Here is a 17,734-nt window from a genome sequence, read left to right on the forward strand (position 1 = left end):
TGTGTGTTGTTATATTTAAATATGGGTATGTGTTCATTGTGTTATTGTTGAAGATGAACTCAGATCTAAATTTATGAGTTTTTTTAATTTTAATTTTGCTGTTGTTTTTTATTTAAATTGATAAATTAATTTTTTTTAAAATTAGATACTAATGTGACCTTTTAAATTTCTGGGCAATCAAACATGTTTAGGGAAGAACATGAAAAACATGAACAGTCATGTTCTTCCCAAAAACTAATGAATTTTTTTATTTATTTTAATGTTTATTTTTAATTTAATTAATTATTGTATGTAATTATATTTTTTTTTTATTCCACCGTCAGCCACGTCACCCTTTTCCGTCGGTTGACTGACGGAAAGGACTAAAATGAGACGCGCTAATTGGTTTAGGGACTAAAAGTGGTAAAAATAAAATTTAGGGACCAAAATAGAAATCGGGTCAAAATATAAAGACTAAAAGTGCATTTACACCAAACAAAAACAAAAATAATTAAAAAGATAAGAATTTTTTATTTTTTTAAGAAATTATTTTAGTTTAAATTAAATTTAAGGTTTTTTTTTTTTAAATTTTATTTACTTTTTGTTAAATTTTTGAGCTGGCCTTTTTCATTAATTTAAATGCTGATGTGGTATTTAAAAAATGCTAAATATATTTTTTTATTATAATTTTATTAGTAACGGTAGCAAACAGTGTATTTTTTCTGCCCTGTATGTATTTTCTGTTAGTAGGTTGACGACAGGAATCAAAATAGAATCGATTTTCTAATTTTGGGGACTGACCTAGGAGTAAAATCAGTTAGAAACCAAATCGAAAAATAACCTAAAATATAGATACCTAAAATACATTTACCCCTATAATTTATTTTCTTTTATGTTTTTAAGGTTGCATGGGTGAATAGTGGGTACCTAACATGTTGGTTAAAAAGTACATTCACAATCTTAGCGATTTGATACGTACATTTTATTTTAGAGAAATGATATGTGCAAAACATTTTTATAACAGTTTTACAACAAATCCTAAGTAGCAGATTGTTACTGGTTATTATTGTTGTGGGCTTCTTTCTTTTTTGGGGATTTGTTACTCTCCATGAATTGTTTTTAACCTTCCACCTCACACATTACTACAGACTAAAATCAAGCACAATTTAGATAATTACGAGATAGAATTTTTCCTATGGAGTCAAATTTAGTTCATATGAGAGAGAGAGAGAGAGAGTACATACTAAATATAATGGTGCTTCCCAACATGCATTGTGTAACATTCTTCTAAGCAAAGTCCATGAACATGGACACCTTCTGATTCTTTGTTTTTGCATTTAGCCAGGCATCGAATAACGACATTAAAATCTGGGTTATATTCATAGTTCAAAACGCAATGACGAAAACTCCTTATTATACATACTTCTTGTATATAACTTTGATTTTTCATCTTTTCTAATGCATGCATGCACTTTATAAATTCGTTCTCAATACAAGCATGAATTGAGTGATGAACAATATCAAGTTTTGAAAAATGAGAGAGTGGGATTGAAGCTGAAAAGGGATGAAAAGAGGAAGACCCATGGTCGGTGGCTTGCATTTCAAAGAGATTAAGAATAACAAACACCATCATTCCTAACAAAAGTTTACTCATAAATTTCTTATCCATTGATTTGCTTCCACTTAAGAAATATTTTTATTTAAAAGCTAAATTTAGAATTGAAAAAACTAACCTTTTAGTTCTTATATCATATATGCCATTGAAAGATTATAACATTTTTGAGACAAAACTATAAAAAAAATTATTTAATCTTCGAATATTTTTGTTCAAATAAATATATATTTTTAATAATTTTGACTTTTGGAACATGTATAAGCAGTTTAAAGTAATGTGACTTACATTTTTAATAATGTCGATTAGCTAGGGTCAAAATATTTGAAAAACTTTTTACGTGAACAGAGTAATTGTTCTCACAAAAGCTATATGTGCTCCAAACTCCTAAGAGTGTGACAAATATCACGTAAACATGTGCGGATGAATGAACCACAAGTTATAATATATATATCAAAGAAACCATTTCAAAAATTTTGAATGATGATTTTGGTTGGCAAAGCGTCATATATATTAGAGTATATAGAGTACAAATTATTTTAATAGTAATTTATGAAAAGAAAATGCATATAAGCAATCTAATTATTTTGAATTTTAGAATGTGTAAACAATCTAAAATAATGTGATTTACAGTTTCCATAATGTCGTTTGGCTAGGGTCAAAAGATTTTTAAAAAATATTACGTTAACAATTGATTTTCTCACAAAAGCCACACATGCTCATTAGAGTGCAATAAATATCAAGTAAACATATGAGGATGAATGAACCACAAATGACAAATCGTAGTATATAATATCAAAGAAACAGTTTGATAGTTTTTGAATGATGATATTGGTTGGCAAAGCGTACGTCATAGATATTAGAGTATATGGTGTTTAAATTATTTTACTATTCATTTATGAAAAAATAATGTATATAGTGACAGTTATATGCAACATATTTTGCTCAAACTTTGAGAGAAGAATTATTCCAAATTTTGATGCGAAATTTAGTGTGAAGCCAAAGGAATAAATTGACTCGATTAAAGAAAAATATGTAGCTTTTGGAATTGAAGTTAATTAATGAAAGGCCCTTTTGGATATACACTACTGTAATATTCTTTATAAAAATAAAAATAAAAACATTCTCCCCTCTCCTTGTGTGTATGTTAATAATACTTAGTATTCTAAATAATAATAAAAAAGTAAATCAATGGAAGATGCTATATGGGAAACCTATATAGATTTATATATAATTCGAGAGATATTAATTGTAAGTGCACAATTTGTACCCGGACCCAAACGAGTGATAGGATCAGGCTTAAAGTGCCTTATACAATGAAATTTGTAGAGTATAGGTTTGAAACCTATGTTAGGGATATTGGAAAGTTGATAAACAAGCTAGAATGCCGCAATCTATGCAAGTAATAGATGAATATGACAAAAAACTCTCCTCGGATGTAAGCCGAAAACAATTTGTATAAACTTTCTTTCTCTAAGCAGAAGGTTACAATTTTTGTTTTTTTTTGTTTTTAAAAAGAGGTTCCCCTCTTCTTTTCTCTCTCGTCTTCTTATAACCTTCTTCCTCTTTCCTGTTTCATCCATGTGTAACACAGATTTTCATACTAGATACTTGTCTCATCCATCACCTTCTTGAAATCTTTAAATAATAGTTAGAAGGCTGAATATTACTATTCAGTGGTCATTTCTCCATTAATGCGGCCAGAGAAGTAGATGCAGGCCCTTTAATGCGGTGGTAGCAGCTTTTTCCTCAGATATTTCTTAAACATTCATGTTTTTAATGGGTGCTTAGATCACACTTTTACCCAACAGATCTTCCAGAATTCTGTCTCTAAACCCTTTAACAAGTCTCATGGCCTTTACTGGGCCCATCTGTGGAGGTACTTCTCATCGGACAACTCATCTACCCCTTGTAGTGGAGACTGACTTGTAGGCTTTGAAAACTCTAATTGAACAAACTTATACCAACTAACCGGGCCCAAGACCCAAAACATGTATTTAAGCATTTTTACCCCCCAAATTAATAATTTTAACGTCTGATAAAACGTGGTCTTTTTGAGTTAAGTGGACTTATTTTCTAAATTAACTATGTATCTTACCCATAAGAATTTCAAAAAGAATTGTAATGCAATTAATATGTAATTAAAGTTATGATTCACGGTGGCTAAGCTATGGTGGCCCATGGAGAGGCACACTATTGCTCAGGTTTCAGGATTAATAAAGAGGACTTTGCATTAATCAGGAAAACCAAAAAAATTGTTAAAGCCCTAATTTCACCTGAAACACAAATTAACACTTTGAATTCATCTCCAACAATTCCACTTGGTCTAATAATCTAGTCAAATACTGTGATAAAAAAAACCAGACCTAAAGTTTGATAGAGTTAGATCAAGGTTTGACCAACTTTTGCACACTTTTACCGATTATTATTTTAAACATGAGTATGCATGTTTGGTTGGATTTTAAATATGGCTATGCTCCCTTGAGTTGCAATTTTAATTCAAATGTTAAATTGGCTTGATAATCCATGTGTTCTGAATTCTGAGTTGAAAATCGAAAATTATGTTTAGAAGATTGTATTGGTTTGCATGTTCCCATATGCTTATGTAGCCATCCTTTGCATGCTTGTTTGGATTATGTGCTTACCCATTTCTCATGTCATCAAATCCATGTGTCCACATGCTTGAATTTTCAATGTACTTAGATGACATGCTACCCAAATATGTATTTACATGCTTAATCTACGTTTTTCTTAGTGTAATTTCTTGGATCTAAATATCAACATGCTTTAATCCATGTTTTCCTTAGTTTTATTTCTTAAATCTAGATATTTACATGCTTTAGAATATAAATAAATGTATAAAATATTTATTTAATCTTAGAATACTTTTTTTTTCTTGGAGAAACATAATCTTAGAACACTTTTGTTCAAGTAAATATATATTTTTTAATAATTGTGTCTTTTGGAATGTATAATAAGCAATCTAAAGTTATGTGACTTATACTTTTAATAATGTCGTTTAGCTATGGTCAAAATATTTGAAAATCTTTTTATGTGAACAAGTAATTTTTTTCGCAAAAGCTATATATGCTCCTAAGACTGCAATAAATATCAAGTAAACATGTGTGGATGAATGAACCACAAATTGTAATATATATAATATCAAAGAAACCTTTTTGAAATTTTTGAATGATGATTTTGGTTTGCAAATCGTCATATATATTAAACTATATGGAGTACAAATTATTTTACTACTAATTAATTTATGAAAAGAAAACACCTAAAGCTATCTAATTATTTTCTAATTATTTTGAATTTTGGAATGTGTAAACAATCTAAAATTATGTGATTTACAGTTTCAATAATGTCATTTGGCTGGGGTCAAAAGATTTAAAAAAAAAAATTTATGTTACCAACTGATTTATTTCTCACAAAAGCCACATATGCTCCTTAGAGTGCAATAAATATCAAGTAAACATATAAGGATGAATGAACCACAAATTATTTTGACACCTCTCGATATTTGTTTGACTTATTCAAAAGGCCAAATTTCAAAATATTAAACTTAAAACTCAATCGATCAAATCTCTGAATCACTAATTCGTGATTTCAACCCATCAAGTGATTAGGGCTTCTTGTTTACAAACCAAAGATATTTAAACAAACCCTAACACACATCTAAAAGACTTTTGAAACTACTCTTGGTGTACATCTAAAGCTTTTGCGGCACTTGCTCTCAAAAGCTTTTACTAGTGATGAAGAAAACCATATATTGATATGGTGATGTTGAAGTTTATGCAATACCAGTTCTTACTTCTTACAAGTGCTGGATTTTTGAATCTTCAAGTGGGTACTTCAAGTTGTGGATAGGAAGTTTGCACGCAACATCTCAATGATTGAAGAAGTCCATGGATTTAGAATTGCATTGGGTAACATTAGTAAATTTTGTTAGGAAATTTAGACCCTCGTTGATAGAATTAGCAAGTTTTAAACCCAAGTTGTTAATTAAAGTTATTATGAATAAACCTTGTTAAAATAGACAAACATCAATATCATGTCAAAATCATGCAGCGAAAAAAATAAATAAAGCAGGATATGATGACCTAAGAAAACCAATTAAACAAACTAGTTTCACAGTAAAAAAAAAAAAAAAAACTTGGGGGAAACTTTCCCAAAAAGCAATCCACTATAGTAAAGAGAAGTTTCAAATCTAGTACAAAACCTTTGTCCCTAGACTCTACAATCCCCGTAGATGAACTTACAATAGAAACCTTCTACCACTTCAGAACTTCCGAACTCTTCAATATATGAATGCCGCCCTTTTATTGCATGAATTCCAATACGTGACTAACCAATTGCACGAATCCCAGTACGTGACTTAATTCACCAACTTAAAGAAGATGTTGGCTGTAAAGTTCTTCACTTCATCAATAATGAAAATCAAGAAGCACTTGGTTACAAAACCCTAAGTTGCAAAAGATGCAATAGCTTCTTTCAGAGAGAATAAGGTATCAGTCACCTTTCGCATGTGTTCTTCTTGTATTCTCTTGTGTGACAGCCTTTAAAATAAGTCTTATATATGTCTAGGGTTGTGAGAAAAGAAACCCTACACAAATACATAAGCATGGGCCGAAAATTAGTTCTGAAAAACTGAATTTCGTAATTCTTGATAGATACCTCAATAGATAGTATCTGTTGAGCCTCATTAAACCTCGATAGATAGCTATCTGCCGAGCAACTATCGAGCTATCTGTCCAACTTTAGTGAACAGCTTTTCTTCACTTGTTTCTTGGTCCAATCTTCATGGCTTTAATACTAGACTTGAACAACATGTTTCTTAAAGTATTAAACACATCCTTGATTTACTCAATTACAAGTAAAGTGCATTTTGTCAAAAGATTAGCCAATTACATAAAATGTTGACATATATTCCTAACATGAATCACATATGTCCTAATAGATTTTACTAGAAATAGAGTTATCCAATGATTGTAAAACTTTTCACTACAAGAAATTTGTGCTATTGCTACGGTTTTTTTGCGGCGGGTGCAAAAAATGCCGCTATATGTCGCATATTGCGGTGTTTATTGGGACCGCCGCTGTACATAGGGTCTATTGCGGCATCCTACAGCAGTGGAACATAAAACCGTTGCAATATATGTGTATTAGCAGCATTTACATAGATATAGCGGCGCTCCAAAATCCTGCCACAATAAATATATCATTTTTCGTAGATACTATAGCGACGGTAGAGAAAAACGCCACAATATGCAATCTGTAGCGGCATTTGTATGACTGTTGCAATAGGGTCTCCTTTTTGTGGCGCTTTTGCTTAGTTATAGCGGTGTGTTGAATCACCACAATAGACCTTTAAATTTCCCCTTGTTTTTTTCGTCTTCCCTCTTATTAGGTTTCCCTTTTCCCACTTATTCCCTTTCCCTTTTCCCTTTTTCCACTTACTCCTTACTCTCACTTTCTCCAAATTTCTACCGCCGTCAACTCCATCTCCACTGCCGCCGTCATCTCCACCTTCAGGTCCTGGGGCATTCATCTCCATCTCGATTTTCGCACTCACATTCTCTTGGCAGAGGACTCGGCCCCACGTGAAAGCCGTAAGTCTCTCTCTCTCTCTCTCTCTCTCTCTCTCTCTCTCTCCTCTATTGTTCTATCACTGTATCTCTATTGTTTGATATCTGTTAGGGTTTATCAAATTCATCTAGATTTGGTCAAGTTACTATGATTCAAACACTGAATCAAATTCATCTATTGTTTGATATTGTTCTATCACTGTACCAGACCACAAAGAAGAGGGCAAGTGGACCCAAGTGTCCTATAACTGGCAGGAGGATCCAAGGGGTATGTTGTTTAAATAGTTTTCAATTTTGTTTATTGGGATTTCTTTAATATGTAGAGATCTAAGCATGTGTTGTTGCTTTGATGATGTGATTGAATGTGTGGAAATAGTTGAAAATGTTGAGTTTTTTAGAGGAGTCTGATTGGTGTTATTGATAATTATTGGTAAATATAAAAAATTATTGAGACCCAGTTGATTTTTTGTTGTCAATTAGTGTTTATGAGTATTGTTGAGTGGATTTGGAGATGGTTAAATAGGAATGATTAAGTTATCTGTGAGGAAACAGTAGTGTATTGGAGTGACTGGGAATGGGAATGGGAATGGTATTTATTCTAAAGAATCATTACTATTATTCAACCTCACTAACTATCATGGGATTGGGATTTATCATTTAAACTACTTAAAGTTTTTACACATTGCCTTCACTGGAAACTACTTGTCAAGTTTGTGGTCACATTTTTTTTTATGAAAGGATTGTGGTCACATATAGTCACATTTAATCAATGTTGACCTACATTGCATTTCTTTCAGAGTGGTCTTGATATCAATGTAGAATTGCTATTTATCTCTCTTTTTTTTGACATGCAACGGGGATTGGTTGGATATTTTGAGAGAGAATTGCAGCAATGAGTTTGAGAAACTGAGCCTAAACAGGAGACCTGACCCAAGCTTTACCTCTATGTATGTTTTTTACACTCTCTATTTCTTTTTATGTCTTATGAAGCAAAACCCGTTTGTACTATATTTGAGAGACTTTCTTTTTATGAAATTATATTGTTGTTGTAGTTGCTGAGTAAATGAATATGGTAAAGAAGAGAAAACTTTCTATATTATTCTTAAATCGGAAAAAAAGGGGTTTTTTGGTTCTATTTTTTGGAGTTTTGGAGGGGTTGATACAATGGTTTTAATCATTGAGTTGTTGCTATGATTTTGGGGTTTAGTCTTACTCTAATTATTTACTAGATTGAACATGATTAAATGAATCACATTATAATTGAAGTAATGTGGATACAAAATTTGAGAGGAAGTATGTACATGAAACTAAAAGTTACCTAAAACATTTATCATTTAAATAAATAAAAACTCAGGCTGACAATGAAATGTAGTTAGTAATTTCAGATGGTATTTAGATTTAAATTCTGGGACTATGATTTTTATAGTTTTTGCTGCCTTCTTGAAACTAACAAAATGTTTAATCTTTTCTTATTATAAACTTTATCATTGAAATTTGATGCATTTCTGAATTTTAAATTTAAGTATGCTTGTCTTTGTGAATGAATGGGTTTTCTTTTTTTGGTGTGTTGTGTTGGTACTAAGTTGTTTAAACTTTGTAGCTCTTGGCAGAGGACCCGGCTTTGAAGCAATTCAAATCCCATAAGAAGAGTGTGAGTGGTTTTTTATTGTTTGTTGTTGTTGTTTGATTGCAACAAAGTTTTAGGAATACAAAGGCACAACAGTAAGTATGCATTGCTAATTTATTGTTGGGTAAAATTTTAAATCTTAGGTTGATTCTAGCTGACTTGGTGCATTTGCTTTTTACATGTGGAATTTGTGTAGCTTGTTAGTGGCTGAACCCGATTGCTTTGTTCAAGGGCATGATGGTGAAGATGCCTTGTTACTAAGGTTAGGTTTCGTTCTAATCTCTCTCTCTCTCTCTCTCTCTCTCTCTCTCTCTACATGCACACACACACACACACACATAACACGACAAACATTAACTGAGTGGTGACATGTAGTTTCTTTCATCTATACTATTATCATGGAAGTGACCATTTAAAATGGAATAGGTACAACCCAATTGGTTAATCCACTTTGCTGCCTACTTTTCAAATATTCTAAAATATAATTACATATTTACATTGTTAAATTTAACTTACAAGAAATACTCTAGAGTCAAGATTAAGGTCCAAGAGATGATAAGATTATAAATTTTAAATTCTTACATATTAGCACATATTTTAAGGAAAATCTACTTGCTTTGTATTAATTCAGTCAAGATTAAGGTCCATAGACTCACTCTCTCTCTCTCTCTCTCTCTCTCTCTCAATAACTTAAAAACATATAAAGAATCATAGTGCAAACATTAACTGTGCTATGCTTTGGTTGAAAGTATGTGATATAAGATGGTATTAACTGATTTAGGAGCCATATATGGTTTTTCAGTGAATAAGTGTGTGGTGAGGATGAGGTTGTATGTATTGCATCTATAATACATACAACCTCATCATATGATATTTATATAGTGTCTTGTCATCGTCAAGTCTCCTTTGCTTTTTACAGGTGAGTGGTGACATATATAGAAGAGCAAATGCAATAGTACTGTTGGGAAGATACAGGATCTCAATCCCTGTTGGTGAAATAATTAAGGTACTTTCTCTCTCTCTCTCTCTCTCTTTGGTTGTGGTGGGTTGTTGAATTGGGGCAAGCAGGTGGCTTGCATGGAGTAGTAAGGTGGTTTTATTTAATATTGGGAGTGTTGACTATTTTGTGTAATATTGAATGATTCTTGTAGAACTGTTTTTATTTGATTAATTCATTTTAGGCTATTGCTAGTAATGATATTATAATTATCAAATGTATTGATAACTTCTCTATGCGTTTAAATTCATTGTTTTGTTAGGAACGTAGCTGAAAGTGAATGATTAAAGATGATTTTTAAAAAAAAATTAAAGTGAAATTGTGTAAATGAAATGTGTATTAACTTTTGCTTTGTTCTTTCATGAAATGACATTATAGGTATTTCTTGTAAACCACTTTATAGCAATGGATAGGAATTGGATGAAACTTACAAATAGAAGGTCATGAGCATATTTAGATGGAGTCCAACAGTTTTTGAATTTTGCATCTAACCATGCACACCCGCATGGAACGATTTCATATCCATGTAAACAATGTGTGCATACAAATTCGTGGCCTATAGATGTCGTACAGGCTCACTTAGTGTCCAAAGAGATTTGTAGGGGTTATAACCCTTGGGTTTTTAATGGGGAATCATCATCTACACAAACTTCTTCTGAAATTCCTAATAGTCATGTCTAAGAAAACCCGATAAAGTATGCCGATCTTCGTGACATGTTGCATGACATGTTCCCCATATAAAATATGGCGTCTAGGCCAATGGAAGTAGTCTCTATTGTCCAACAACCCACAGAAGGTCCTAATGAAGATGCACTTCGGTTTATGAAATTGCTTGAAGATGCTAATCAACCCTGTTATGAAGGTTGTAAGCATTTTAGCAAATTGTCAGCCATTATGCATTTGTACCACATGAAGTGTCTTAATGGTTGGACCAACAAATCATTTACCATGTTGCTACAATTTTTGCTTGATTTTCTTTCTTCAAATGCTAAGTTGCCAAAAGATTGTTATGAGGCTAGGAAGATTATTAAGGATTTGGGCTTGAGTTATGAGAAGATTTATACTTGTCCTAAAAATTGTATTTTATATTGGAAGGAGAATATCAATCTTGAAGCTTGTTCGAACTGTAACTGTTCAAGATGGGAAAGTAATGAGTATAAAGGTTAACAAAATACTAATGCTTCCTCCAAGAAAAAAAAAGAAAAAGAAAAAGAAACCTGCAAAAATCCTATGGTGGTTCCCTTTAAAGCCAAGATTGCAACGACTATTTATGTCTCCTAAAACAACCAATCATATAAAGTGGCATGCCAATGGTCGTGTGAATGACGGGTTATTGAGGCATCCTGCTGATTTTGAAGCTTGGAAATCATTTGACACATCTATGGGTTACTGACGGGTTACTAAGTACATAGAGTTCTCATCCGAGCCTCATAATGTGAGATTTGGATTAGCAGTTGATGGATTTAACCCATATGGAAATATGAGTTGTACTCATAGTACATGGCTTGTCATTTTGATCTCATACAATCTCCCTCCATGGATGTGTACTTACAACCCCTAGTAGAAGAACTGAAGGAGTTATAGGATGTTAGAGTAAAAACGTTTGATGTGTCTTCCAAAAAATCATTCCAAATGCAAGCTGCATTATTGTGGACCATAAATGATTTTCCTGCATATAGTGATATCTCAAGTTGGAGTACCAAAGGTGCTCTTGCATGTCCCCCTTGTAACTATAATAGTCAGTCTCGTTGGTTGAAATATGGAAGGAAATTTAGTTACATTGGACATAGGCGATACTTGGATAGTGATCATAAATTTCGTAAGAAAAAACAATCATTTGATGGGCATGTTGATACGAGATTAGCTCTTATTACAATATCCAGAGGGGAAATCATGTTACAAACGGATTCTGTAGTTGATCATGTGTTTGGGAAGAAAATAGTTAATTTGCCCAAAAAAAGAAAAAATAGGGGAGGAAGCCTTAACTGTGTGGAAGAAGAGATGTATATTTTTCACCTTGCCTTATTAGGAGGACCATGTGTTGCGTCACAATCTTGACGTGATGCATATTGAAAAGAATGTAGTCGATAATAAAATCGGCACATTGTTGAACTTGGATGGCAAGACAAAGGATAACTTGAAGGCACGTCAAGACTTAAAGAATATAAGTATAAAAAGTGAACTTCACTTGGAAAATGTTGGGAATGATAAGACACGTATGCCACATGCTTGTTATCATATGAATGCTAGTGAAAATGATGGTTTTTTGTAAGTTTTGAAGCATGTAAGAGTGCTAGATGGATATTCTTTAAACATCTCATGTTATGTTAAACTCAAAGAATGCAAGATTAGTGAGATGAAGAGCCATGATAATCACATCTTAATGCAACAACTTTTTCCGATAGCAATATGCGGATCATTGCCCCCTGAAGTGAGTAGGCCTTTAATTTGCTTATCTTGTTTCTTTAGGGAGTTATGTTTCAAAGTACTAGATGTGAATGAACTTGGAGCTCTTGAGAAGAGAATTGCAGTGACATTGTGTGAGTTGCAAAGGATATTCCCTTCCTTTTTCTTTATAGTGATGATACATTTAGTTATGCATTTGGCTAGCGAAACCAAAGTTGTTAGCTCAGTTCATTATTGTTGGATGTATCTCATAGAGAGGTAACATGTATAGTAACTTTGTCTATTTAATTAATTGTTTTTCACACCAATTTCCCGTTGTTGATCTTAAGTATTCCAATAGGTACTTGTCAAGACTTAAGTCTTACGTGCATAATAAAGCTTATCTAGAAAGCTTCATTGCAGAAGGGTATATCAAATGAATGTTTAGCATTCTGCTCACGCTATTTTAAATCTGTTGAAACTGCATTCAATTGGCCTGTAAGGAATGTCAAGGAATCTATGGGTATGGTGGTGAGCATTAAACTAGATTCAAATTCATGGATCCAAGCACATTGTTATGTGCTATTCAATTGTGAAGAAATCACCCCATTTCACGAGTAAGTAATATGTCATTGAATATCCTTTCAAGGAATTCAAGTACAATATTCTAACTTACCACTAACACGTTTGTCTACATAGTGTACACATAGTGGAGATCAAGGTTGATTTCCCTTTTCATGTAATCGATGATGTTATTTAAAAGTAGAACATGGAGAAATTCTGCAGCTGGTTTAGGAACTATGTAAGTAAAGCATATATATATATAACTTTATTGTTTATAATAGGTGATGTCAATGTCTATATATAAAACTTGGTTGTAAGACTTTAGATAGCATACTTATAATAAACGTCATTGTCTATATTAGGTGATGTCAATAGATGCATTTGAGAAAAAGAAACTCTCTGATAAAGTCATATGGCTTTCTCAATATCCAGATAATGAAGCAAAATAGTTCAAGCGTTATATTATAAATGGTGTGAAGTTTCACACCAAAGACTCTGAGGCAATTAGGAAAACTTAAAACAGTGGAGTTTATGTTGTTACTGAAAGTGGTGCTACTTATTATGGTGTACTAATCGATATTATTGAGTTGAACTACTCTAACAAGTATCGATATGTACTATTCAAATGTCAATGAGTTGATGTTATTAGTGGGAGAGGATGCAAAAAAGATGAGTTTGGATTTCCCCTCGTCAATTTTTCACGATTGATACACACGGGTGGTCGATTGATTAATAAGCCTTATGTATTAACATCTCAAGCTTCACAAGTGTTTTACGTGGAAGATATGAAACATAAAGATTTGGCAGTGGTGGTCAAAACAAAACCTAGGGAGGTGTTTGATGTTGGCATTAATGCTTCACATGATGATGATGATGATGATGATGAACTGGGAACCTATCTTGAGAATGTCCCTTACAATATAACTACTGATGATGCATGTGATGATGCAAATGACAACCATGCTTAGGCTCGAGTTAATGAAGAAGGAACCATTTATGATACACCGTTGATTAGTGAGGATGAATTGCTTGAACAAGACTTTATTGATGATGAAGAGCTTAGCGATGATGTTTATAAGTCTAATGATGATGAGTCCAATGATGATGAGTCTAGTGATTATGAGTCATAGAGTTTCAAAACCTCTTCTAGTTAGTTTCTTCTCCTTAAACTTGTTTGAAATTGTTTGAAAATGATTAGTAGATTTAAAAGCCATTCGTAGTTTTTCTATTTCTAGACATCTTTCTAGTTGAAGTGGAGCTTTGCTTGATTTTTAGTCTCTCTAATTGGTTCATGTATGGTTCTCTTTGTTGAAATTGCTTAGTCACTTGATACTCTCTCTCTCTCTCTCTGCTTTTGTTTTTGTTTTAAATGAATATTGTCTAATGTTGATTCATGTCTGTGGATTTAGCTCACTAGCCTCTTCTTAAATCTATTTGGTACTTTATTCATAGTTTCATACATTGCACTAGATATAAGCTAATGTGCTAATCTCATAGTTTCATACAATTGAACTACAAGAACTTTACTTTTTAAAAGAAGCATATTATTGAATAGTCATAAGGATGCTATAGTACCCTCCTTTAAGTCTGGTTCAGATTGATATCATCACTCCTAAGCAACCATTTAACTTTCATTATCTACCAAGTACCAAACTTTTGAAGCTAGCCATTAGTTTCTTATGAGATACTATTTTGTAAAGACTTACTAACTATACAATTGCTAAAACCTTCACATACTTTATTTTTGTATCAAACATGATTTTTTGTTGATTCTTATTAGTGAAATTTGAACCGAAGAATGTTTCCACTAGCTGAATTAATGCTCATTTTCACTCTAGAGAATTGAGTGGAATTTAATTAACTCATACCCCCTGCCTTAAAAAATGGAATAATACAAAAATTTGATCATACTAAGAAGTCCAATTCTCTGTCCACAATGATGACTTATTTGGTGAGTTGGGTCATCCAAAAGTTTCTCCACTTCTCATCCCATTGCATGTATTAATCTACATGTTTAATTTATTAAGTGAACAAGCAAAACATGGTCCATTATGCAATTAGTTGAATCTTACAATATAGCAAAGAGAACAGTTTGAAATTAGCAGGTGAGTTTCTAATAAGTACAAGTAGTAGTCTTAGTTGAGAAGCAAAACTAACCACTAGATTAGGAGCATCAGTTTGCTTGCACATGACCCATGGTACTCCTGTTTGGAGATCAACTACCATTTTAGCTATCCAACGAACATAAGAGGGCCCTTTTCATACATTGTGGCATATTGGCATGTTAGATTCTAGTGCATTTTGCACAAATTTCTAGAATTTTGTTATTGTATTATGCCTTGGATCTAAGTTCTTCTAGAACAGGTAAAGAGTGGTATAAAGTTAAGATATTTGAGATTTGTGATAGATAAGTTCTCTTAATACATTAGTGTTTGAATCTATTACAATTTAAGCATCTGGCTTATTTTTCAATTTGACCTTCCATAGTATTCCTTTAAAGAAAAGTAATTGTAGCATCAATGTATGACATAAGTAACTATTATTTTTATTTTTGCATGTTTTTAACACAAAAGCACTTATATGTTGAAGCCATATTGACCTTGCTTGTTTTCATGTGGAGCATATTTAATACCATAGATTAATTGCACCTTCTACTTTGTTTGTGTCTTCTAACTTTTAAATGACTATAGGGCAAGAGCAGTTGCAATTTGAAAGAGATCTTAGGGCTGCACTTGAAGTCAGTTTGAGCATGTCTTCTAGATAATTTTCCAATTCACGTGGCATGGATTCTAAGGTTTGTATAGATCTTAAGGTAGTTTTCTTTTCCCTTTCATGTTAAATGCTTGCATAACACATGCTTATGACTTCAAACTGATGTGAAGACAAGGGCTCAGTTAGAGGAGATTGCACTTGCCAAAGCAGATGTAGCCAGGTTGAAGCAGAAATTTGCAGAATAAGTGACCACTACTAAATATACTATTACCAACAGGCGTGGAGTTGGGACTACTGGCTCTTCTTACAAAATTGTACCAAGGGCATCTTCTTGCAAAAATGTTGAAGGATTTGTTTAAATACTTTGGAACTTTGATAATGGTTATAGACAATGTTATATGTATTTGATAATATATTTCTATATTAATATTACGTTAGTTTGGAGACATATGTGGTATTGTTAATTAGTTGCATTTGTGGTATTGTGTTAGTAGAGCTAAAACTATTACAGGTTCTTTGTAACAGGTCTGTAAAAAAAAAAAAAAAAATAGTGGTTTTAATACATGCTGGAAAAAAAAAAAAAAAAAAAAAACCTTTGAGCGCTGCTAAAGGTGCATATATTATGATTTAAATGATGCTCTATAGCAGCATTTTTGCTTGACGCTAAAAGGTTTGCACATATAGCGGCATTTCTTCCCACTGCTAAAAGTTCAATGAGTCCGTTTTAATTGGTTCCCTATAGTGGTGCCCTTTGCCTGCCGCTAAAGGTGGACACCAATAGCGGCAGGCATAACCCGCCGCTAAAAGTCAATTGACATGAATTCTGACCTCATATGGTGGTGGTTTTCTGCCCATCGCAAAAATCCAAAAATGCCACTAAAAGGTGTATTTATAGCGGCGTTTTTTGTTATCGCCGCAATAAAGCTATTGTGGCAATGCAACACTAGCGGGTAGAACTGCCGCAATAGCCCTTGCCACAATAGGCCAAATGGACCTTTAGCGGCAGTTTTCTTGGCTTTTGCGGCAATTTCGGCCCACCGCAATAGTTTAGTTTTTTTGAAGTGTTTATTCAATTAGTTGATTTATTTTGTCTCGAGGGTTGATAAGATAAACCCCTTAGGTTTTTACTATGGAATTTTATATTCCATTTATTTTCCTTAGGTCACCATATCATCATGTTTAGTGTTTTCAGTTGCTTTTATTATTTGCATAATATTGGTGATTGTTGCATTTGTTGATACCCATTTTCGTGACGCATTTTCTACAAGTCCGATTAAACCAAGCCTAACTTCTTTGCGAGCTCAATTCATTTATTATATTATATTTTATTATTTTAAGCATGGCCCAAGCCCATTCGACTAATTGGGGGAAATTGAAGAAGTGTGGTTTGGAGGGCATGGGTCGGTTCCTTTCGGACCTTTTGCATGAGCTTAACACATACGTGCTACTAAGTGGGCAAGGGACACTGGTAGCACCTTAAGCTCATGGAGGAGGTCTTGTACCTGAAATTTTCACCCCAAAACAACTTTTATGCTCTGGGTGATTGTGGCCCAAAGTTTCTGCCCTAACCTAATTTTGCTATCATATTTTCTTTTCCACCCAAAGAACATAGCTGACCCTAAACTAATTAGCTAGCCTATTGTAGCCACCAAATGCAACTATCAAAAGCCTACAATGACAAGAAAACAATTGCTAATGGAGTCAGCCACTTTATTTTCAAAATCATGCTAAAAGCATGCTAAACTCTTCCCTAAACAAAACAACCCAAGCCAAAACACTAAATTAGTATCATGGGGGATATAAGCCTCTTCCATTACTCAAAAACCAGTCATTAGCAACACCCTAAACACTATATAAAACTCTATCTTCAGCTCATAAAGAAACTAACCACATTCTACCCACATACCTGAAACTTCAAAGAAAAAGCTCATTTAGCCAGTCAACAATCTCACAATTCCAAAGCTTAGGGGTGGAAATATGGGTACAGGGGAATCTTCCCTCTCTTCCTCAACCTCTCTTAATTTCCTCTTCTCGATGACTGTGGGTCGAAGTTTCAGACCTGTTGAACCATGTTTTCCCCATAGAGCTGAAACTTGAGAGCAAAAACCAATTGAGTTAGGAAACATTCTCACAATTCCGAACCGTAGGGGTGGAAATATGGGTGTAGGGGAATCTTCATTCTCTTCCTCACAACCTCTCTCAATTTCCTCCTCTTGATGACTGTGGGTCGAAGTTTCAGATCCGTTATATTTTTATACTTTTTCTGCACT

At 33.1% G+C, this 17,734-nt stretch overlaps 1 long non-coding RNA gene across 3 annotated transcripts; it reads left to right on the forward strand.

Moving 5' to 3' along the window:
* Positions 1–6,951: 6,951 nt before the first annotated feature.
* LOC142636841 (uncharacterized) lies at positions 6,952–15,912 on the forward strand. 3 transcript variants are annotated; one of them, XR_012844409.1, is made up of 8 exons: positions 7,000–7,203; positions 7,388–7,447; positions 8,070–8,126; positions 8,780–8,830; positions 9,003–9,068; positions 9,726–9,812; positions 15,443–15,546; positions 15,635–15,912. It is a non-coding gene; the product is annotated as an uncharacterized LOC142636841 (long non-coding RNA). The 3 variants fall into 3 exon arrangements; XR_012844411.1 differs by having other exon boundaries at positions 7,026–7,203; positions 8,780–8,901; XR_012844410.1 differs by lacking the exon at positions 8,070–8,126 and having other exon boundaries at positions 6,952–7,203.
* Positions 15,913–17,734: the final 1,822 nt, after the last annotated feature.

The sequence above is a fragment of the Castanea sativa genome, chromosome 5, assembly GCF_040712315.1.
Source record: "Castanea sativa cultivar Marrone di Chiusa Pesio chromosome 5, ASM4071231v1".
Lineage (NCBI taxonomy): Eukaryota > Viridiplantae > Streptophyta > Magnoliopsida > Fagales > Fagaceae > Castanea > Castanea sativa.